Genomic DNA, 26752 nt, shown 5'->3' with positions numbered 1-26752 from the left:
TACACTAAATGATGCATGATTTCTAGTAAACTATGGTCACCTATGATCAAACCTCCCCAAACCGATTTAAACAATATTTCTAGTGTAGAAATGAAAAGGTTTGGCCATTAGTAACTATGCATGAATTCTAATCTATATGCAACTATCTACATGAATCATGTGGGATAAATACAATGCAAAGTATACTAAATGAACTAACTAATGTAAATGCAATATAATACAAATGCAAGCTAAATGTATATGTAAATAACTAAATGCAAGTGTAAATGTAATGCTAAGTGAAAGGAAAGGATATCTTACAAATGGTGGTTTGAGGGAGGACTCCACCAAACTCATTCTTTGTTGCCATGGTTATTGATGTTGTCCATGTTGCTTAATGCTCTCAACAACCGGTCAAAGGCTTTTGAATGGGCTTCATGTAAGCACAAATAGGAGATTGGCGATGTCAAAACGTAGTTTAGCCATCTTGGCTTGGAATAGAACTTGCCAAACACTCTCCCATTTGTTTTGCCCTTGGCACTTGGCTTCTTACAATGCTTCAAACCAACAAGCCCATGATTCTTGTCAATACAAGGTATGAAATATTGCCCATATTCATCCGGAGGCTTCCACTCTTTACCATCTCTTTCAAATTCTATGATGATAGAGCATTGATTCATCAATCCTTCAATAGTAGAAGGAGAGTTCTCATTTCTTTGATGAGGGGATAGTTGAAGAATAAGATGTGGAGGAGTCAACTTCTCATCATTGAGGTCATTCATGCTTTCATTGTCTTCACTTTCTTCTTGACCCTCCTTAGAACTTGAACCATTTCCAAAGAAAAGAGCTTCAATTTCTTCCAAACTATGATCAAAGATGCCAACATCATAGTTTTCCTCTTGGCCTCTCAATTCTCCAAAGATAGCAAGTTCAAATTCATCAACCTCTTCTTTCCAAGTTTTACCTTCACTCCCATAAGTGCCAAGGGAGCACACTTCCTCTACATGGGTCATAGAGGGAAATTGTGGTGGGAGGTCTTCCTCATCATCATCATCATATGTATCCCAAATTGGAGAAGCAAGGCTAGTGTGTGAGCTAGATTCATTAGACAATTTAGACAAAGTGCTTGTCTCATAATTGGCCTTCAACTCACATTCATCATTGCTCTCCACCCCAACTTCATCATGCTTCAATTCATCATCCACTCTTGGTCTATAATCAATCAAGCACTCCCCTTCCTCAAAAGTAACATCTTCATATTCACATTTATCATGAATGTTTGTAAAGTTGGGTACAAGTTGGAATATGGGGTGTTCAATACTTATGAATTTAGGAGGTGGTGGGGGATTCACAAGAGTAGCTTCATAATGCCATCCAAATTCTTCTTCACCCTCATTCTTTTCCCCTTCTTCTTCATTTAGCATTTGGGTGGCTTCCATTTGGGCAATTTGATTTGCCAACTTCTCACCATTAGTAACAATGTTTTTGAGAACATTGTCCCTAGCTTGGCTCTCTTTTAGCATTTTCATGAAGAGATTTTGTTGGCACCTTAACATTTGGAGAACCACACTTTGCATGTCAAGATTATACTCATTCTCTTGTTGTGGGTACATGGGAATTTGGTGGTATGGGTGTTCATTATAGGATGACATTTGGCATTGATTGTAAAATGGGTTTTGGGAGGTTGGTTGTTGTGGATGTTGGATGTGGGGGCTTTGGTAAGAAAAGTTGGGGTAGTGGTTAGGACTTTCATTGTATGAGTTGTAAGGTAGGTTTGTTTCAACTTGCTCCAAAAACTCCCCATACCCATGGTAGTCATACTCAAAAGATTCACCACATACTCCATGTGCCAAGCCTTCGGTCATTATCATAACTAGGACAAAGATATAACTACAAACAAGGAAACTACAAGAAAACGGTAAAAACAATCCTTGAGGAACATGTTCCTCAAGGTTAAAGCAAAATCAAAATAGATAAACAAGTAAGAACTTAATCACATAGCACCATCCCCGGCAACGGCGCCATTTTGATGAGAGTGTCGTTGGGGCTCTCAATCAAACACATTTATAATTCTCAACAAACAACTAGTTAGCGGTAAGTCGAGGTCGATCCATGGGACGGTGTGCTTTGGGTTCTAAGTCTATCTATATCAATTTATGCTAGTGTCACAATTGATGGGGTTTGTAGTTGTGTCTAGACTAATGCAAGCAATAAAGTAGAACGAGCAATAAAAGGAAAGATGTAAACAATTGATTAAGAGTGCTAGGATATCATGGGGTCATAGGGGATTCATGGTATTTGACCATACAAACATGTTCACAAAGTTGCAAGCAATTAATGTTGTGGAGGAACCGAGTTGGGTTATATCTTACGGTTCTTAGGAAGAGTTGGGTCCCGGAGCCGAATCGATTAGATTGTACAACACCTACAAGTCGACTTACTTTCCTCCTAATCAACTTCAATGCATGGTCTAACAAGACTCGAGTTGGTTTATATCTTACAAGTCAAGTTGAATAGATAAGAGATGGTTGTAAATGCAAGGATTCATAGGCTTAGCATTTCATCAAACATAACATGTGCATAAAGTTGACATCACAACAAGCAAGCAATTTGATTATGAAAACACATTAGATTAAGCATGAATCAATCCCATGTTGGTTTCCCCTAATTACCCATTAATCCTAGCTAAAGAAACTACTCACTCATTATCATGGGAAACATGTCCTTAATGGTGTCAATCATCACAACAAGTATAAACATGATAATAGAATGAAGAAATAAACAATAAAGAGTAAAAGGGTAAAAGAATTATACCAACTTGAGATGATCCAAAGAATAAAGCAAAGAATAATAGAAGAAACTTGATTGATTGATGGAAGGTTGTCAATCTCCCAATAATAACCCAATAATCTTCAATTACCCAATAATAAACTTGAATAATAAACTTGAACAATAATTATGGAAAGATTAATGTGTAATTTGTGGAAAGATTAAAGAGTAATTTATTCTAATCTACTCCTAATCGAATCTAAGAGAGTTTCCTCCTAAAAACAACATATCTGATTAATTACAAAGATGGGGTATTTATAGTGGAAATTAGGTGGGATGCATTAGGTTAACTAAGGGCTTAAATGACGATTAAGTCCCTACTTAGGGAGACTCCGGTCTTTTTCGAAGGAAGGGAGTCTTTCATTGAAGCTTGAAGAACGAAATTGTGCTGTAAAGGAATCCGAGCGGATTAAGGTCGGGACGGGCGGATTCTGGCGATGGAATCCGGGCGGATTCAAGAGAATCCGGGCGGATTGTGGAAGGGGAATCCGGGCGGATTGTAGGGAATCCGGGCGGATTCTCCTCCAGTGAATTTTCTTGTTTTTCCCAGTCAGAAGACGGGCGGATTGGGGACAATCCGGGCGGATTAGGGAAGACGGGCGTCTTCTTCTCGGGACGCGCGGATTCCCGAACAGCTTCTTTGTTTGACCTCGGATTGTAAAACGGACGTCATTTTCTCATCCGGACTCCTATTGGAGTGATTCAAAAGCCTAGATCGCTTGATTTTTCGACGCCGTTCCATCTAGCATACTTTCAGAGCCAAAGGAGCAGCTCTTGGTTTGCGTTCCGAGCCATTTCCTTCATGAAGTGCCTTCCCTCTCGTCATTCTTACTTTTAACCCTTTGATCCTTCTATATACACTTTATTCCTAGATCTTTGGTCATCATTATTGCCTCCTCTTCATACTAGTCCATCTAATATCATCAATAAGCTTCCAAATATGCACGAAAGACGGGAATTTCCGCCTTATTATCTCCTTTTCTACAAAACATATAAAATGCGATAGAAAAGCAAATAGGAAGGTTTTGACGGATAAAATGGCCATAAAATGTTATAATAGTATGCAAAATAGGCTCAATTAGGGGACTAAATGTGCGCAAATAATGTTCACATCACATACAGACACAGATATGGATGCATACCTCCCCAAACCAAGCCGTACAAAGCCCACATTGTACCAAAAATAGGGAAAGGAATGCAAACTGATGAGAAAAGGAGAATGGGAGTCGGAAAACTTAAAAGACAACGTGAGGAGGGGCCTCCCCAAACCGACCATGAACAAGGGAGGTCACGTAAAGCCTCCTAGCATCACATCAGGCAAAAAATAGAAGCTGGACCGCGCAATTACTCGATCGAACAGATCAGAGTGGGTCGATCGAGTGGAATTGGTGCCAAAAGTGCTCGATCGAGAAAAGTGGTTTTACAGGATTTCGATCGAGAGCAGCATATGCTCGATCGAGTAAAATTTCCAGACAAAGTGTTCGATCACGTAGAAAAACCACTCGATCGAACCAAATCACCTGCAAAACGCACGAAAAGGAAGTACAAGACATAAAGAGATGCGTGAAATTTCAGCGTATAAAGAGTTTAAACACACAACATAAAAAGAAAAACAAGTTTAAACTAAAGTACAATAAAATTAAACAATCCGGGTTGCCTCCGTGATAGCGTAGGTTTAAGATGTCTCGCACGACCGTTCTGGCTTCAACTGGCTGGCTCATCAGGATTTTTGAAGTACAGGACTTCAACACGGTTGTCTGCATCATTTACCTCCTGGTAATGCTTCACATACTGCCCATTTACCTTGAACCTATTTCCCTCAGAATTTTTTAACTCCACGGACAAGAATTTAGTGTCATCTGTTACTGTATAAGGGCCACTCCACCTGGACTTCAGCTTTCCAGGAAATAAACGCAGTCGGGCATTAAACATTAACACTTTGTGCCCGACATGAAATTCTCGAGGTATGATTCGTTTGTTGTGCCATCTCTCCGTCTTCTCTTTGTAGATGCGTGAGCTATCATAGGCATTTAGCCTAAAGTCCTCCAGTTCATCTAGCTACAATAAACGATTCTGACCACACAACTTAGGATCAAAGTTAAGTTCACGAATTGCCCACCAAGCCTTACATTTTAACTCAACAGGTAAATGACATGACTTCTCATAAACCAGCCGATATGGTGATGCACCAATCGGTGTTTTAAAGGCAGTCTTATAAGCCCATAATGTGTCTTCCAGTTTCATACTCCAATCCTTCCGTGATTTAGAAACTACCTTAGCTAAGATTTCTTTAATCTCACGATTAGAGACCTCAACTTGCCCACTAGTTTGGGGATGATACGCCAAACCACACCGGTGTTGAACACCAACCTTAGACAAAATAGAAGTTCATTTCTTTTCCTTAAAATGCATTCCCCCATCACTAATGACGACTCTAGGGACACCAAATCGTAGGAATATAATCTTTTTAAACATTTTAATCAAGGTCTTGGCATCATATTTAGGTGAAGCAATCGCCTCCACCCACTTAGACACATAATCTACAGCTACCAAGATATACATGTTACCTTTGCTAGACGGGAAGGGTCCTTGGAAATCTATGCCCCAGACATCAAAAACCTCGACCTCTAAAATACCATTTGTGGCATTGTTGTGACTCATATTGGAGCATATTTAGTCCCCGAATTAGCCTCGTTCCTATGCTTTTTAGTGCATAATTGGGTCATTTACTATCTTTAGTCTTTCGTTTTGCATATTCTTTGAGGTTTTGATCCTTTGGTAGGAAAGGAGTAAGAACCTTGCATTTTTATGGCAAAATGGAGCTAAATTAATTGAACCTAATTACTAAGCATCAAAGGGAAGACAATGCTAGAAGGCCTATGTAGATAATGAAGTAATTTGGGCAACGATGAAAGGATCCTTGTATCTCCAACAAGATCCTTGAGGGTTGTTGAAGAAAGGAAAGAAGAGAAGTGACTGCCCAGCAATCTGGGCGTCGCATTTCCCAGGACGAGCGTCCAGCCCTACAACAATCCGAGTGTCTCGTGACCAAGGCGCTCGTCTTGGCGCCTAATGAGCCGAGCTTCGCCTTCCCCAATCCCCTCATATTTCTCCCTAGTGCAGACCGTCCCTCAGCTAAGACGCTCGGGACGAGCGTACTCCATGAAGACTACCGCAAAGGATATGCGCATCTCCTTCGAGAGGAGCACTTCCTGAACTATTTTTTAAGGGTCTTAATCGTCATTTAAGCCCTTAGTAACCCCAATTTATGTACCTAATCCTTACTATAAATACCCCATTGTACTAATTAGATGAGGATGTTCTTCTTATGCATTATTAATCTCATTATTAATCTTGTAATCAACTCTTAATTTAGCATTAATAAAAATCTCATCTCTTAATCTTTCTTTAATTTCTCTATTGTTCATCCTTTATTTTGGGTAATTGAAGATTATTTGGGTATTATTGGGAGATTGACAACCTTCCATCAATCATCAAGTACTTCTATTATTCCTTTGCTTTATTGTTGTGGAATCTCCATATGTATAATTTCCTTAATCCTTACTTTAAATTATTGTTAATCATTTCCATTCATTCATCATGTTTGGCCTAGTTAATATGATTGACAACCTTGTTAGGATGTTAAATTTGATAATGAGTGAGTAGTCTCTTAGCTAGGATTAATGGGTAATTAGGGGAAACCAACATGGGATATGATTAATGCTTAAATCTAATATGTTCACATAATTTATTTGCTTGCTTGTTGTGATTTCAACTTATGCACATGTTATGTTTGATGAAATGAGAGCCTATGAATCGTTGCATTTTTTACGCATCACTTATCTATTCAATGAGACTTGTAAGACATAAACAACTCGAGTCTCATTAGACCATGCATATAGCTGAATAGGGAGGATTAAGTCGACTTATAGGTGTTGTACAATCTAATCGATTCGGCTTCGGGACCCAAACCTTCCTAGGATTGTAAGATATAAACCAACTCGATCCTATCACAATAATAATTGCTTGCTTATAATTTGAGAATATGTTTGTATGATCAATTCCCATGTATCCCCTATGAACCCATGATACCCTAGTGCTGTTAATCAATTGTTTACATCCCTTTTTAATCATCTTTCTTGTCTTTGTTAATTTGTCTACATTGTAAATTAGTTTAGTTGATCTCCTACCTCAACCCAAATTGTGACACCCTTAGAAACGACCATTTGCAATCGAAAATCCTACATCAATACTCGTCCCTTGGGATCCGACCTTTACTTACCTCTTTACTAATACTAGAGTAGTTTGTGAAGTTATAAATATTGTTTTGGTCTAGGTAACTCCTAACGACAAGTAACCGAAGAGTAGAATATGCCCGACCAAAAATAGCGCGTTGTCGGGGAGGGTGTTAACTTGATTTGATTTTATTTGATTGTTTTTTGTGTCTTTATTTACCTTGGGGAAGTAAAACCCCTCAAGAATTGTTCTAATTGTTTTCAAGTTGTTTGATATTTTGCATGTCTAGGATATCACAAGATAACTTGTTACCCATTGATCTTGAAATTGAAAGGACTTTGACCAACAATAGAAGACTTGCTAGAAATACTTTTAGAGGTATCGGTGAGATTGTGGATATTCAACCAAACATTCAGTTTACCAATCCTTTTGCAAGAGAAGGAGAGGATAACCCAACACAAAATCAACCACAAAATCAACCCACAATGCCTAAATTTTCATCACATTTCGTACCAACCGAGGAGAACCTACCAAATGGTACTCCCACACCACAAAATTTGACCGGTTATTTCATTGCAAAATCCGCATTCATACAATTAGTTGAGAGAAGCCAATTTGGGGGGATCCTAGTGAAGACCCTCATTCTCATATGGAGACTTTTTGTGACTATTCTGATGCGATTACTCAAACCAAAGTTACTCAAGACCAAATTCAATGGGTCTTATTTCCTTTTTCTTTGATTGGTTCCGCGAAACAATGGTTGAAGATGTTGGAATATGTGTCCTCCGACAATAATGCGATCACAACTGTTGATCATGATGATCACATGTTTAAATCTCATTTTAAGAATACATGTGGGATGTAATATTTTACAAGTCAACTGGTCCACATATATCGGTAATGATTGGCTGACAAGAGTTTGACATTACTGTCGTGCGACGGTGGTGATCAGTTGATCCCCTTAGGTCATACCTAAAGGGTGACACTCTTAATTGATTATTTAATTAATCGTATATCGATACGGGTTAATTAAATTGCTTAAAATTGACGGACGATTTTGTGAGTATAATTGACATGTCTTATTGTAATTCGATTAAATAAGATACGGTCTAAGTGTTTTATTACTTAGATAAAATTATTGTTTACGAAACAATTGAAACTGAATGAATAATTTATTATAAATACAAGACGTTGTGATTGATAATTGATAAACCGTTTTGGTACAAGTAATTACGAATTACTATTCGATTTTGTAGATGACATATTTTATAAGTATGTTGATTTTTAATATGATAAAAATACATTACAATTACACATGACTTGTAACATGTGACAATTGACAATTGACAAATATAAAATGGACCTCCCATTTTATAAGTGCCGAAAAAAAAAGGGGAGTATTAGGTTTAAATTATGTTAATTATTTTAAGTGGAGAACAAAATAATTAGCTACCTAATTGTAGCCATGCAAGCCTACTTTCTTGGAAGAAAATGTGCACCATGCATTCGCTCACCACACCTCCTCCCCACCGGTTTTTCTAAGGAGAAAAACATAGAGTTTTTCTCTATTATTCACTACTTCATATGATAATTTCTAGAGTAAGAAATCATCAGTAATTCTCTCTACATCTTATGAAATATTAGAGAAATAAAATCTCCAAAATCCTTCCCTTCTCTTGGCCGAAAAACAAGAGAACAATAACAAGTTTTGGGTCAATTTTTAGTGAAGATTATTATTATTCTAGATCAAGTAATATTAATCCATTAAGAGGTTATCTTGGGTATACGTCTTTGGGAAGGATTCTAAACTTGAATCCTTGTTCATCCAATTTTAAGGAAAGCTCAAGATCAAGTAAGAAGGAGATCTTACTTGTGCCCTTTAATCCGAAATCCCAAAGTAAGAAAGACGATTTCTTCTCTTGTCTATTTTAGTTTGCATGCATAAGATCAAGTTTTAATTTTATGACTAAATTAAAATGTCACATATATGAATATGTTACATAATGATATTAAATAATTTTTAACAATCGGTATGAGAGTGTAACACCCCCTCATACCAAGGTACCTTACCAAGGACTACCCTAGCATGAAAGACTGTTACTATCTCGGTTTCCCGAGGTTAGTATATCAAAGTTACCAATTCCAAACAACCTTTATTAAAGTATAAAGAGTTAGCGATTACATGTTTTCTACACCAAACCAAAACATAACGATGAAAATCTATTAAATACAAATAAAGCAAGCTAAGTCTCCTGACGGCGGAAGCTAGACTCGAGTGGTGACCCCCATAACTGTCCCATAGCTAAACATCTGCATTACCTGTCACAATCTGCTCACCATCCCCGAATGGATCACCGCAGGTTTTACAAAACAACAACACGGGGTCAGTACTACTCAATCAATATAAGAAAACAAACAATACAACCAGCTGATCATCCTCCATCCCCGATCTCGCGATCTCACACAGTAACCGACTACACACCGAAGTGTGTAGCCCTGCCAGATTACCCATCGCAACAGGTAATCCTCGCCGCCAGTGGGTGACCGCAGCCCATCCCCACCTAGTCCAGCTCATCAACGAGCGACTAACAATCCCTGTCCCTTAATGTGCACATCCCCTCCCGTGACGGGTTCCACGGAGGGCGAACTAGGGTGTGAAGCCACTCCCGCAAGTGACTCCACCACAATCACACACACCACAACATCACAGCTGTCACAACACCACAACCGTCACAACACAACCACATCACCACAACACCCATCCTCCGATGATCAGCAAATAACAACAATTTTGAAACAAACACAATCTTAATCAATTAACAGTACTGAGTACGGGAAACCCTACCTTTTCGCAATCCGCTACGCTGCAATCAATAATACAATTGCACAACTAGTAACACAACATCACCTACAATAACGATAATCAACAATCAACAACATATGATGACCAAAATCCTAAACCCCCAAAGTAACCACATTAGGGTTTGTTAACTTATAAGAATGACAAAAGATGAACAAGGATAAGATACTTACTACGGCGATTGACATGGAATGAGATGCTAGAACCCACAATCGACGACCTTTGACTTGGAATTAATGAAGATGATTAGGGAAGAATGAACGTAGTTTATGTTTTTGGGGAGAAATGATTTTAGAAACTGACGAACGATCAAGTATAACCTCTAATCATTTTAACCAAAACCGCGGAAATAATACCCGTCAGGCCGGATACTCGGTCGAGTATAGGGTATACTCGGCCGAGTATCCTCTACTCGGTCGAGTAATACCCATACTCGGCCGAGTATTCCTGGGCAGAAGCCCAAACAGAATACCCAACACACTTTACTCGACCGAGTAGGCCATACTCGGTCGAGTACCAACCTATAAAATCTGTAGTGTTACAATCTTCCCCCCTTAAAAAGAACTTCGTCTCCGAAGTTCCAACCCAACCTATAAAACATGAACACCTAACATTAACTCCACCAACCACTCTTACTAGTTAACATATCCTCTCGATATTGACTCCATAATATTATTGAATAACCACAATATAACGTTGCCAACCTTGTCTCACTTCCATAACACTCACTAGCAACTCAATACCAAGACAATCCACAAAACAAGATCAACCATCGAAACGGAATGTTACATTCTACCACCCTTAAAAGGAACTTCGTCCTCGAAGTTTACTCACACTCATAACATCATCATCCAACTGTCAACACTATTGAAATATTCTCCCATTCCTAAACATCGAATTACTACAAGCACGGTCATGACCTTTAATAAAATCAATCAAAACAACTATCCGTCCTTTATGCTACACCAACACTCTACTTCCAATTATACTACCATATGCACAACCATCAAAATCTCTTTTATCGCATCACTTCCAATTATACTACCATATGCACAACCATCAAAATCTCTTTTATCGCATCCTACTCCTCTTAAGATAAATGTTACGTCCTCGTAACTCACTAATACTAAATCCTAGCTATATCGTCTCATTATCCTCATCACCACTGCATGTCAAAGATAACCACCTATAATCTAAACACTCGTCTTGTATATATCCAAGGCTCTCTTACTTAAACATTTCTCATACCTCAACTCATTCGGCACACCACCTGACCTATACCATAAAACTCGTAGCAAAATCACCATACTAACTCTCCATTATTACTGCAAAACAACATACCTCTTTATGTAAAGCACCTATCTCCCGAAAGCATAACTCACGATCCACACTCGTTACGTACACTCACACTAGATCCTCAAGTTCTTTCCTGCATTACCGCAAAACTCATACATAACTTAACATGACACTATTTCCCCAACACCCTACACTCACTGTCTCAACAAAGGATTAAGAACCACCTGCATCTTTCAGGTCATTACCACACATATTTTACGAATCACTTGCCATTACCATGTCTACTAAAGCCTTATGTAGAACAAGATCAAAATTACTGTAACAACCTCTCACAACCGTGTCCCATCAACAGAATATCACTATACCATGACAACAACGAAAACATATATACAACTCTATTTCATATCATACTCTACCCTCATTCCCAAACTTAACCTGGTAAAGAAAACATCAATAAACAAGACAACTGTCTATCTGCACAAACTGAAACTCGCAGGGAGCAACATCAAACAAAACAACAATCTATGTATAACTGGTATGTACTGTCGAAACTCGAATCATAATCACGTCACCTACTCCACCACAACCGGTGACGGCATCGCAATACCGCCACCAACAGCCGCACCGCAGTGCGAAAATACCCGCATCCCAACACTAAGTACCGTGCCCGGATCACCACCCGAGGCACCACAACCACACCGATAGAGATCACAACATACACAATCCCATAAACAGTGACTCAATATAACATCTCGGACAAGAAAAACTTACTCAAGACTGCTTTACCAGATCACAACACCATATATCATACGGAATAAATAGACAAGAATCTCATGCATACCATCCATACTTTTTCATGGAATAAACATGTATCATCCATACACATACAATTTTAACTATCCATGCCAGATCAATCAAATTATTACCTTTTGAACCTCATTCCATTAGTATACCGTACCTAACATAAGTTACAAAACATTCATATAACAACTTTATAATTATCACACCATACCACTTCTTGTGAGGTCAGAACCTCACACAAACATTTACACATATCATAGACCCGTAATCACATCCAACTAGTCAATCCTGATCACGTAAGTTACCCCCCGATAAAGGTTACCTATCGCTTGAGTTTAACTCGTATGCCCCTCCTAACACATTCTCCCATTCGCATACCCATCACCCCCTGCCAAATGTAACCATACCATTAATACTCAACTACTAACAACCGCCTCATATAACCACATCTTATGCTCTCTCACAGCCATACATATCAACCTGGTCTCTACAAAATCAACCTCTTTAGAATTGCTACTTTTCTAATATACCATTACCCTTAACCACTAGTCACAAACGATAACACTACCATTGTCCGGACATCAACCTCTTACACTCATCTCTAAACCTCACGATTTCTTTCCTAACTTTGGTTAACATCCCTAATAACGAACATCAAATTCATCAACAAAATTACCTTAACGTTCTTCCCAATAGTATTCTTAATTGTATAATTACCCGACTCACCACCAAGATTTCATATCGTGCAAATTCTCTACCCAACTTTTACTTTACTTAATTCCTCGAAACTCCTGACTAATCATGTTGTTCTGAAACTCCTATTTAACCATTAACTCAAATCCTCATGATAGTATCATACATCTCGACGATTCCTTACTTTATATCACATAACTCCGGTGAACATTTTTCTTAGCTTTACTCCCCTCATTCTTTTCTTTTTACACTCGACAAAAGAAATTAACCACTCAACTCTTTATTACCTCTTACCTAACTCTTTAATGCTCCGGTTACCTTCTCATTGCTCCAAAACTCACATCTCATTATTTCATATCGATATCATCTAACTCTTTCTTACCATAAATATTCTCTTATTATGCTATCACTCACCCTTGTCACCAATCCATCCATAGAATCAACGTTTATTCGTTCAAACAATTGCATCTCCCTTTTTACATCTCTAGAAATCAAAATTCATTTTATACCGTTTGTCCAAAGAATTACACACTACGCTCACCCCTTGATATTCCAACTTCCCAAACTTAGCCACTATCTACAAATCCACATCGTGATATAACTTCCTTTAAGTTCACTATATACCTCTCTTTCCTATCTTCTTACAACAACCTTCCATTACATATATCCTTAAACAACTCTATCCTAGTTGTCTTCCTCCATAAATCCTTACACATCCAAATATGGCACTATTCGCATCCCTTATCTCAATCTTTCATTCTCATGCTTCTTTACACTTACATCACCCTTACCCATATACACTTACTTTTATACTACTCAACACACGACTATATCACTCATCATATCTCACAAAACATGCTCCTTGTCTCAATGAGCTCATCAATCTACTTTTTCTTGTTCCACTATCCCTCACAACCACATATTAACACATGTATTCCTTACCCAACACATGTCCTTCAAAAGCCGTCATTCTCCATGTCATAACTTCCGGTAACTTACGTATCAAGACCGTCTCACATATAAAAGAATGCGTTAAGACTCAAAACATACATGTGTATATACCCTACGACTCAAAACAACGTAAAAACATAGCCACTGGCTCAAAACAAAAGTAAGAACATGCCCACCAACTCAAAACAAAAGTAAGAACATAGCCACCGACTCAAAGTGGCCGCCCAATGAGGTACTCGGTCGAGTACTTAACATACTAGGTCGAGTACAAGTTACTCGGTCGAGTAACTATATTACTCGGTCGAGTTTTCGACTCCAGAAGCAAACTCAATTGTCGCAGAAGGATTACTCGGTCGAGTATTGGGAATACTCGGCCGAGTAGACCTTACTCGGTCGAGTATGAGACTACTCGGCCGAGTTCATGACTTCAGACGCTAAACAGTATTATCACAGAGAGATTACTCGGCCGAATATGGAATACTCGGTCGAGTATAAAAGATACTCGGCCGAGTAGGGACTACTCGGTCGAGTATCAGCAGCTTCTCAAGACCGTCCAGTTTTCGTAAAACAGTCATATCTCACTCGTTACTTGGTCATTTTGGGCGTATGACCTATCGTTAGAATCGTAAGAGGACAAGTTATCACCTCAACTTTGAATCACAGCAATATCATTTCCAGAACTCGACTTATGACAGTTTTAAGGCAACCCTTCCAAAATCGGTTTGTATACAAATCAAAATTTCTTAACAAAACAACTTAAACATGCATAAAACAAACAATAACGATCCAATACTTCTAAAAACCAGTACATGGGTGAACTTTTATCATAACCACATGGAAATTAAACACGACATCCATCTGCATAGACGCATGACCTTAATCACATGCTACTACCAACAACCAAACATTAACATCATCATGATTATGTACGCATGTTCCACTACCCTTTTGAAAGCCACATAATAAACACTTTAACATGCCAACATATTTCATACCGAATCCGTTTCAACAAGTTTCACCATGTCTTACACATGTTTCCACACATCTCACTTCCTTTCACATGATTCAACCATTCAAGTTCCACATACCACACACATGCATCGAAAAAGACTCACAACAAATTCCCCCTGGTGACCGGCTTGAGATTGTGAGGGCCATAGTGCGACTTCGGGACGTCTCCCAAGTCTTTGCGGTAGCTCCAAACAACTCTCCCCGGGTTCATTTTATTTAGACTCCCTAAGTTCATTGGGTTCATTAGTTTTAGGTGCCAGAATCTTCGGCTCTGATACCACTTTGTAACACCCCCTCATACCAAGGTACCTTACCAAGGACTACCCTAGCATGAAAGACTGTTACCATCTCGGTTTCCCGAGGTTAGTATATCAAAGTTACCAATTCCAAACAACCTTTATTAAAGTATAAAGAGTTAGCGATTACATGTTTTCTACACCAAACCAAAACATAACGATGAAAATCTATTAAATACAAATAAAGCAAGCTAAGTCTCCTGACGGCGGAAGCTAGACTCGAGTGGTGACCCCATAATCGCCCCATAGCTAAACATCTCGCATTACACTGTCACAATCTGCTCACCATCCCCGAATGGATCACCGCAGGTTTTACAAAACAACAACACGGGGTCAGTACTACTCAATCAATATAAGACAACAAACAATATAACCAGCTGATCATCATCCATCCCCGATCTCGTGATCTCACACAGTAACCGACTACACACCGAAGTGTGTAGCCCTGCCAGATTACCCATCGCAACAGGTAATCCTCGCCGCCAGTGGGTGACCGCACCCATCCCCACCTAGTCCACTCATCAACGAGCGACTAACAATCCCCGTCCCCTTAATGTGCACATCCCCTCCCGTGACGGGTTCCACGGAGGGCGAACTAGGGTGTGAAGCCACTCCCGCAAGTGACTCCACCACAATCACACACACCACAACATCACAAACCACAACACCACAACCGTCACAACACAACCACATCACCACAACACCCATCCTCCGATGATCAGCAAATAACAACAATTTTGAAACAAACACAATCTTAATCAATTAACAGTACTGAGTAGGGGAAACCCTACCTTTTCGCAATCCGCTACGCTGCAATCAATCATACAATTGCACAACTGGTAACACAACATCACCTACAATAACGATAATCAACAATCAACAACATATGATGACCAAAATCCTAAACCCCCAAAGTAACCACATTAGGGTTTGTTAACTTATAAGAATGACAAAAGATGAACAAGGATAAGACACTTACTACGGCGATTGACATGGAATGAGATGCTAGAACCCACAATCGATGACCTTTGACTTGGAATTAATGAAGATGATTAGGGAAGAATGAACGTAGTTTATGTTTTTGGGGAGAAATGATTTTAGAAACTGACGAACGATCAAGTATAACCTCTAATCATTTTAACCAAAACCGCGGAAATAATACCCGTCAGGCCGGATACTCGGTCGAGTATAGGGTATACTCGGCCGAGTATCCTCTACTCGGTCGAGTAATACCCATACTCGGCCGAGTATTCCTGGGCAGAAGCCCAAACAGAATACCCAACACACTTTACTCGACCGAGTAGGCCATACTCGGTCGAGTACCAACCTATAAAATCCGTAGTGTTACAGAGAGCATTAGGTTGTTTGCATGCAAATCAGTTTATAGTTTTTCCGAGTTATATGGTTAACATACAAAACTAATTAAATTGGTTTTATGAAGAAAAACCTTAAAATAAATTTGCATGTTAAATTTTCTGGTCCTAAGTTATTTTTAGGACATTTTGGTTTATTTATGGATTTTATTGTTCATTTTATATCACAATGGCATTAAAATGTGATTTTTATGATAAAAATGTCATTTTTGGACTAAGAATAGCTAAACTTCTATTTTGTCAGTGGTTTTTGGATATGTTTTCACATATATTATCTACCGATGGCCTGTAAATGTTCATAACTAAATGATTTGTATTGCTCGAAATATGGATTTTTCAATTTAAAATCGTATTTAAATGGGTAAATAGGTTATTATGAGTTATATTTCGAATCTGGTCATGGAAATTTATTATGTTGTCATACGAAATTTTACAAGATGTGTGTAAAATATTTGGCTATAATGAAGTCTTTATGCATGATTTATGAATTTTTGATGAAAAATCACATAAATAATGACTAAAATTAGAAATAATGCTAAAACATACTTCATGACTAAGGAAAAATGTCACATGTTACATTTTATCATATATTTCAGATCTAAAGGTGAAAAGTTGGTAAAAATAATTTTTCTCATATTTTTATGGTCATAATTGTTAAAATCGATAAACCACAACATTGTTTTTCTCGATAAATTTTCGAAAATTTTAACCTAAGTTTTGAACATTATGAGTGTCATGGTATTTTTCCAGAATGTTCATGAGTTTAAATTTCAAATTTCGAATTTATTTGAAATTTTTATGATTTAATTTGAAGTTTATGGCATAATTTTGTATTTTAGGTCCATTTATGAACAATATTAAGAAATCCAGGTTAATTATTGTCAAAATGTTACTGGAGACTAATTTTGAGTCCTAAGTTGGTTAGGGTAATTAACTTGTACATAAATATGAATTTATGTAATTATTGTGATTTTAATAAGTTAAATCACGTAAATCCGTAAAAACCGTTTAATATATGATATTGGCTCTTAAAGGCGATTTAGCATAAAATTTGGCATGTTTCTGCATATTATAATGCTGCATTTTATTTATGATTGTCATATTTTAATTTTATGTAATTTACTTAGTATGGCCTTAGTTTTAATTGATATTATCCGAAATGTATGGGAATATCGATTCTGTTGTAATTTATTGTGATCTCGTTTCACCGTTTTATAATTTAATAGATTTATTTTATTTTAATTACAAATGTATAATAGGAAATTATGTAATTTATTTATTCCGGAGTTCCTTGAAGACGGTGCCACTCGAGAAGGTGATCCATTAAAGAAAGTGTTGCCGTGAATGCGTGCCAAGACCGAAGTTCAAGGGACCAAAGGAGTTGGTTTCCGAATTTGTATTAGTTTATTAGATTTACTATTTTAGGAAGTCCATACTAGGAATTTATTTATGCTTTGCATTTTATTTATATGTTGCATGCATCGCTAAATCGCCATAACTAAAACATGCATTATCATTAAATCGAGTTAATCGACCATGTCAATTACAATTATCGTAGTTCACCACTTTAGTTCACTTAAAACGTGATAGATAATAAATTGACATGACTTCTCGCTAAAATAAACAATTGAGACTTAGCCTTACCAAAAATTAGAAACCATGAAAACCTATTTCGTGAGGGAGTGTACTCGGCTTTACCGGGGTACAAACCTTGCTACCTAGGGGAAGTGGGTGATAAATGTCTACCCACCGAATTTATAAAGATGAGGGTTGTATTCGGCTTTACCGATACCCAAGTTGATGTAAATTTGGATCATGGACACATTTATTCGAAATTTGGGTTGAACTCAACAAAAGTATTCTCGACGGTTGCCGGATGTGTTTCGGGCTAAAGATAAATATTAATGTAATTTTATCGACCAAGAGTTCTAAAAGTAGAATCGATTAAAGAGTTAATCCACCGAGTTATATTGATAAGGGTTGTATTCGGCTTTACCGATGCCTAAGTTAATATGAATTTGGGTCTTGGAATCATTTATAATAGTTGGGCAGAGGTCACTATATAAATGCTCATATCTTGTTAAAATTATTTACAAGTATGATTAAAAATGACAAATGTTAATATTTCCTTTTCCTCCATATTTGAAGTTCATTACAATGAATCCATCAAACGCTACTACCCCGATAACTATTGAGTCTTGCCACAATGTTTTTGACGGCGTTTGCTTCAACAATGATTTCAACACTACTAGAGAACTTCATTTTGGTATAGGTTCGGATGGAAACATAAACTTCATCACTTCTTCTAAACCACCTACTACTACAAGATCTCTTGTGAGCCGGTCTCAGGAAGACCGCCTCATAATATCTATAGGATCTTTATCTTTGGAAGAGAAAGATGCCAAAACTAGTGGGAGCTCAAGCAATCAAGCTCTTGCTTCTAAGGGCAAAAGGTTCAAGAAGAAGGGAAAGAAAGGGAAAAACTTCAAGCAAGTTGAAGATGAGTGCCATTATTGCTATGGCATGGGACATTGGCTTAGGAATTGTCCCGTATATTTGCGAAATATAAGGGAAGGAATCATTGTTCCAAAAGGTAAAATTCCTAAGGAAATTTATGTTATTGATGTAAATTATACTTCCACTACGACATGGGTACTGGATTTCGGCTGTGGTTCTCACCTTTGTAATCATTTACAGGGGTTAAGAGACGTGAAGAGGCTTAGCAAATGAGATGTGGATCTACGCCTTGGAAATGGAGCTCGAGTAGCGGCCGCATCCAAGGGAACTTATGTATTAGCTCTGCCTAATGGATTTGAGTTGTATTTACATAATTGTTTTTATGTGCCTACACTTTCTAAAAACATTATTTCAATCGCTATGTTGGACATGGACGGTTTTTGTTTTGTCATTAAAAACAATCGTTGTACTATTTCAAGGAACGACTTGGTTATAGGCCAAGCTCCTTCCATTAATGGCATTTACATTTTAGAAACCTCGAATCCGACTAATGACATCTACAACATTCAATCAAAGAAACTCAAATCAAGTGATTCAAATGAATCGTTCATTTGGCATTGTCGATTAGGTTACATAAACGAGAATCACATTAAAAGATTAATTTCAACTAATGTGATTACACCATTTGATTATCAATCATATGGAACATGCGAATACCGCCTTCTTGGCAAAATGACTCGTAATCCTTTTAGCGGTAAAGGAACTCGAGCAAGTTAACTATTGGGACTCATACATACCGATGTGTGTGGACCAATGAGTATCACCGCTCGAGGAAATTATGACTACTTCATAACCTTCACCGATGACTTGAGTAGATATGGGTATATCTATTTAATGAAGCATAAGAGTGAAGCCTTTGAGAAATTCAAGGAATTTCAAAATGAAGTAGAGAACCAATTGAACAAAAAGATAAAAGCACTACGATCCGATCGTGGTGGAGAATATCTTAGCCTTGAATTCGATTCACACTTGAAAGGTTGTGGTATTATATCACAACTTTCTCCACCCGGAACACCACAAATATATGGTGTTTCCGAAAGGAGAAATCGAACCCTACTTGATATGGTTCGATCCATGATGAGTCAAACCGAGTTACCAACTCGTTTTGGGGATTTGCGATTCATACCGCAATAAGATCTTTGAACAATTGTCCCACCAAAGCCACCGAGAAAACTCCATTTGAGATATGAAAAGGAAGAGTTCCTAATCTATCCTACATGAAAATTTGGGGATGTAATGCTTATGTCAAAACCAAAAATGACAATAAGCTAGCCCCACGATCTGAAAAATGCACCTTTGTAGGCTATTCTAACACCCGAGGTTATTACTTCTATAAACCTCAAGAAAACAAAGTGTTTGTGTCTTGTGAGGCTGTCTTCTTAGAAAGTGAATTTATTTTTAAGAGACATAGTGGGAGAAATTTTGAACTTGATGAAGTTCAAGAGCCACAAACCGAAGTAGAGACGCAAGAAGATGTTCCTTCATCATCTAACGCGGTTGTCCCTCCTCCACTTAGAAGAACGGGCCGAGTTATTCACCATCCCGATCGATATGTGGGACTTATAGAAGAAGATGGAACACTCGATGTGTTGCTTTTAGAAAGTGACGAGCCCGCCACCTACAAGGCCGCAATCTGTAGTCCAAATTCCTCCTTATGGCTTGAAGCCATGAAGTCCGAGATGGATTCTATGCATGAAAACCAAGTTTGGAACTTAGTGGATTTGCCTAAAGGGGCACGACCTCTTCAATGCAGATGGATTTTCAAGGTCAAGAATGGCATAGAAGGACATGATGATGTCTACAAAGCTAGGCTAGTGGCAGAAGGATTTACCCAAGTCCAAGGTCTTCATTATGATGAAACCTTCGCCCCCGTAGCCATGCTAAGATCCATACGGATTTTGTTAGCGATTACCGCATTTCATGATTATGAAATATGGCAAATGGATGTCAAAACCGCTTTTCTAAATGGGCATTTAGAAGAGGAGGTGTACATGATACAACCCGAAGGTTTTGTCGATCCTAAAAATCCTAACAAAGTGTGCAAACTTAAGAGATCCATTTATGGTCTTAAGCAAGCATCTAGAAGTTGGAATCATCGATTCGATCATGTGATAAAAGAGAATGGTTTCACTCGAAGTGTTGAGGAACCATGTTTATACATGAAGTTCAGTGGGAGAAATGTTGTGTTCCTAATCTTGTATGTCGATGACATACTACTCATTGGAAATGACATTCCAATCTTGTCTTATGTTAAGAAGTGGTTAGGTAACCATTTCCAAATGAAGGATTTAGGAGAGGCACAACGCATATTAGGAATCCGTATCCATAGAGATAGATCCAAGAGGATATTGGCACTAAGTCAAGAATCTTATGTTGATAAGATTCTTCGACGTTTCAGCATGGACAAATCAAAAAGGGGATTGGTACATATGGTAACTGGGACAATATTTAGCAAGTCTTAATCGCCCTACGAACCCCATGATGTTGAACGCATGAAGTTGATCATTTATGCTTCCGCTGTTGGATCAATCATGTACGCCATGATATGCACACGTCCTGATGTCTCGTATGCCTTGAGCATGACGAGTAGATATCAAGGAAATCTAGGTGAGAGTCACTGGATAGCCGTCAAGAACATCCTTAAGTACTTGAGAAGAACTAAGGATTCTATCTTCGCATTTGGAGGAGACACCGAGCTCCGTGTTAATGGTTACACGGACTCAAGTTTCCAAACGGATAGAGATGACATGAAATCACAAGATGGTTTCGTTTTCATGCTCAATGGTGGTGCTGTTAGCTGGAGAAGCTTCAAGGAAGTCGTGATCATGATTCAACAACGGAGGCCGAGTGCATTGAAACATCGGAAGTCGCCAAGGAAGCTGTATGGATCAGGCAATTCACGGAAGGTCTAAGAGTAGTACCTACCGCCAATGATCCCATCACTCTCTATTGTGATAATAGTGGGACGATCTTCCAAGCTAAAGAGCCAAAGTCTAGTAATAGATCTAGACATGTACTTAGAAAATATCATGTAATTAGATATTTCATTGAAATAAAGGAAATTGCAATATGTAAGGATGGGACGGATGACACCATAGCCGATCCGCTCACCAAGCCTTTATCGCAGGCTAAACACAATGGACATATGGTGTCCATGGGTCTTAACTGTGTACCAAGTTTGTGTTAGATTTTGAAATGAAATAAAAGTGTTATTTTTGTTCATGTTCATAATCGCATTTGTCTTTTATCTTTTCTTTATACATTGTTACATCCAAATGGGTTGTAAAAGCAATTAAACCCCGTTAAAGTGAACACGGATTAGCATTGTATTCATCCATAGTCACTGATATGAGGTGACGTCTCGCAGTGACTAGAGTGTGATGTGATTGATGGCAAGTTCAAGTGCCATAGAGTCATATGAGAATGACTAGTCGATCACATAGGCAAACTGTTAGGAACACTTTGTTGGGCTAATGGCCGCTTATAGAGTTATGGTAAATTTATATAGCCTGGTCGTGGCGAGAGCTACTATAGTATTCTAATGAGTCAATTCTTTTGACTAAAGTCTGTTCGCCTAAGGTGGCACAGTTTCAGATTAACTTTGATTTATGTTACTACGACCTTCGTAAATGGGGTCAAAAGGGCATATTTTGGGTTATGATGGCTGTGGCTAGTCAAAGGGAATAAGTGCGATAGGAATTGTCCACCCCTTGTCAGGGTTATAACAATATCTTAGGGCCACTCGAGGAGTAATGAACTGGAAATGCGTGGCCACGCTCGGAAGGTATCTATGGTAGATAAATCCGGTCAATAAGTTATTCTCCAGATCGAGGAAACCACTCTCGATATGATCACTTACAAGTACGACCTGAAATACACCTTTCATTGAGTGGGAGATAGTAATAGGACAAGAGAATTGGTGACGCACACTTGTCGAGGACAAGTGGGAGATTGTTGGAATATGTGTCCTCCGACAATAATGTGATCACAACTGTTGATCATGATGATCACATGTTTAAATCTCATTTTAAGAATACATCTGGGATGTAATATTTTACAAGTCAACTGGTCCACACATATCGGTAATGATTGGCGGACTAGAGTTTGACATTACTGTCGTGCGACGGTGGTGATCAGTTGATCCCCTTAGGTCATACCTAAAGGGTGACACTCTTAATTGATTATTTAATTAATCGTATGTCGATACGGGTTAATTAAATTGCTTAATATTGACGGACGATTTTGTGAGTATAATTGACATGTCTTATTGTAATTCGATTAAATAAGATACGGTCTAAGTAATCAAATTGTTTTATTACTTAGATAAAATTATTGTTTACGAAACAATTGAAACTGAATGAATAATTTATTATAAATACAAGACGTTGTGATTTATAATTGATAAACCGTTTTGGTAAAAGTAATTACGAACTACTAGTCGATTTTGTAGATAACATATTTTATGAGTATGTTGATTTTTAATATGATAAAAATACATTACAATTACACATGACTTGTAACATGTGACAATTGACAAATATAAAATGGACCTCCCATTTTATAAGTGCCGAAAAAAAGGGGGAGTATTAGGTTTAAATTATGTTAATTATTTTAAATGGAGAACAAAATAGTTAGCTACCTAATTGTAGCCATGCAAGCTTACTTTCTTGGGATGAAAATGTGCACCATGCATTGGCTCACCACACCTCCTCCCCACCGGGTTTTCTAAAGAGAAAAACATAGAGTTTTTCTCTATTATTCACTATTTCATATGGTAATTTCTAGAGTAAGAAATCATCACTAATTCTCTCTACATCTTATGAAATATTAGAAAAATAAAATCTCCAAAATCCTTCCCTTCTCTTGGCCGAAAAACAAGAGAACAATAACAAGTTTTGGGTCAATTTTTAGTGAAGATTATTATTATTCTAGATCAAGTAATATTAATCCATTAAGAGGTTATCTTGGGTATAAGTCTTTGGGAGGGATTCTAAGCTTGAATCCTTGTTCATCCAATTTTAAGGAAAGCTCAAGAACAAGTAAGAAGGAGATCTTACTTGTGCCCTTTAATCCGAAATCCCAAAGTAAGAAAGACGATTTCTTCTCTTGTCTATTTAAGTTTGAATTCATAAGATCAAGTTATAATTTTATGACAAAATTAAAATGTCACATATATGAATATGTTATATAATGAGATTAAATAATTTCTAACAGAAGAGCCTTGATAAGGCTACTCTTGGTATTGACTGTTGGAAGAAATTGGCACTTGCTTTCTACAAGAAATTATATCCTCCGGAAAAGACTAACATGCTAAGATCCCAAATCACGGGGTTCAAACAAAGGGACGAATAATCTTTGTATGAAGCATGGGAGAGATTCAAGAACACTTGCCGATCTTGTCCACATCATAGACTTAGTGAGTGGTTCTGGGTACAACAATTTTGGAATGGTCTTTATGAAGACTCCCGAAACATTCTCAATATGGGATCAAATGGTATGTTCAACGAAGTTGATGACAATCAAACATGGAACAAGATTGAGGAAATGGCGGTCCATAACTCACAATATAGTAGACCTCGGAAGGTTACTAGAGGAGGAAAGCATGAAGTGGACTCTATTACTCAATTGGGTGCTCAACTTAGTGCTCATATAGATATTATTAACTTGAAGTTTGAGAAGGCTATGGCTAAGCTTGAAGAAGCCTCCAAATCACCTAAGCAACATGTCAATACTCGGCATACAAGAGGCTAGGAATGGGAGAGCTCAAGTGCACTAATATCACGCTTCAAATGGCGTCGATCAACAAAGATACCTTTAGGGGTATGAGATGATGTGCCCGTAAGAATTGGAAAATTTTTCATCCCAGTAGACTTTGTCATTGTTGATATGGAGGAGGATTCCAACATTCCTATTATCTTAGGAAGACCTTTCTTGCACACCGCTGGAGCGGTGATTGATGTGAAACATGGAGAGCTCACCCTTGAAGTGGGAGATGAAACGATCACTTTTATTCTTGACAAGACAATGAGAGCTCCCCGATTGCATGAGCCATGCTTCATGGTTGATCATTATGGCCGGCAAGATGATAGGAAGAATTTAGCATTACAATGGAAGAAGAAAGTGGATGATGCTCCATCCAAAGAGCAAGGAAGTCTCAACAAAAAAAGCTTAAAAAGCTCACCCATGACATGTGAAGAAGAAGGCCTCATTGGCCAAAACAAGAAATAAGAAGAGTTGTCTTCATCCACTCATGACATTTTTAGTGATCAAGTAGACGAAGTATGCGGTCTTTGGGATTATGAGTTTGAAGGGATATTGAATCCCTATATTGGCAATGCTATGACCCAAGGCCACAATGAATAACAACAAGTGCAAAGGTCTATAGAAAATCTTTATCATGACAATCAACAAGCTTTCGACTACTTCTTCAAGGTATTGAGCAACATCAACAACACCTTGAACATACCCCCATGACATTTCATTATTGGATGAGAGTTTGGTGGAGTCTTCCCTAAACCACCACTTGTAAATATTCTAACTCCCTAACTTGCATTTTATTTTATTTTTATAAAATGTGAGTTATATATATATCAAAAATAGGGTTCTTATGGCAAAGCCAAGTTACATCATTAGCATTCAAGTTCTCCCTATCTCTTCCTCTAATTCTAGCTTTCATACCATCAGTTAGCTGCAAGGCAACATGTCTTGGATGCATGAGTACCATATCATTCCTACACCTGCTCCTCTGGAGCCAGATAGAGTAAATTGCCCCCAAGAACAATGCCATCTGAACTCCTCTCCGGACAGCAGTACCTCCTCTATTAGACCACCACGACAGATCAACAGCCAAAGGGAAGCTACACCCAATAACCTGCTGTATAGACATCATCACTCGTCTGCTGTACTGGAAATCAAAGAACAGATGAGCCAAGGACTCATTAGCATGTCCACATAGAAGACATCAGGCATCAACATCCATCCCATAGGTTAGCAGTTTATCCACAGTATTTAAAGCCTCATGAGCCACTAACCATCCCATGAATTGATGTTTAGGTAAAGCCCAACTGTTCCAGACCAACTTACTCCAGTGTGCAGGAGGATTAACATTCCTGAGCCAATCATAACATCCGCTAGGAGTGTATCCTGTGGGTTGAACCACCCAGACCCCATCCACAAAACCATGAGCTAGTTCCTGCTTAACCTTACAGATCCTTCTCCAGACCCAGCTTGAGTTAGTTGAGGGACTGTACTCAAACCAGTCTCTTCCTTTAATATGGTTATGATGTACCCACTGTACCCAGATGGATTCTCTTTTCTCTGCAATCCAATTCACCAGACGACCCACCATTGCCTTATTCCAAACCTCATGATCCTTTAGACCCAATCCTCCCTCTTCCTTAGGCTTGCAAATTTTATCCCATGCCACTAAAGGAACTGTAACACCCCCATACTCCAAGTGCCTTACCAGGACCACTCAGGTATAAGGATGCCACCATCTCGGTTACCCGAGGCATGATAATCATAAGACAATGAAGAAACATACTTTATTAAATAAGTTTAAGTGATTACATTACAAAACCAAAACTAACAAAAGGAATTACAAGGTTCTCATACGGTCTACAGCTAAAACTATCAAAGCTACTAGACTTCGTCTGACACAGCGGAAGACTTCTAACTGCCACGTGATGACTCATCCCAGCTATCCCATACGCGTCATATCACACCTGCTCAATAACCGCTCACCACCCCGAATGGATCACCACGCTTTTAAAACATTTAAACGGGTCAAGACTAATCACACAATTCAATACATATATCAACAATAAGATAAACACACAAATTTGAACATCACACACACACACACACACACCACCAACTCCCATCGTCTCAATACGACGACCGTCCACCGG

The 26752-nt window shown here is 38.2% G+C and overlaps 1 non-coding gene across 1 annotated transcript; it reads right to left on the bottom strand.

The window, feature by feature from the left end:
- Positions 1 to 24149: 24149 nt before the first annotated feature.
- Positions 24150 to 24256, bottom strand: LOC141644919 (small nucleolar RNA R71). The gene has a single exon (XR_012544520.1). It is a non-coding gene; the product is annotated as a small nucleolar RNA R71 (small nucleolar RNA).
- Positions 24257 to 26752: the final 2496 nt, after the last annotated feature.

This window comes from Silene latifolia, chromosome 2 (assembly GCF_048544455.1).
Source record: "Silene latifolia isolate original U9 population chromosome 2, ASM4854445v1, whole genome shotgun sequence".
NCBI classification, from domain to species: domain Eukaryota; kingdom Viridiplantae; phylum Streptophyta; class Magnoliopsida; order Caryophyllales; family Caryophyllaceae; genus Silene; species Silene latifolia.
Note: the sequence above shows the minus strand (reverse complement) of the source record. Positions and strands in the feature narration are given on the sequence as shown.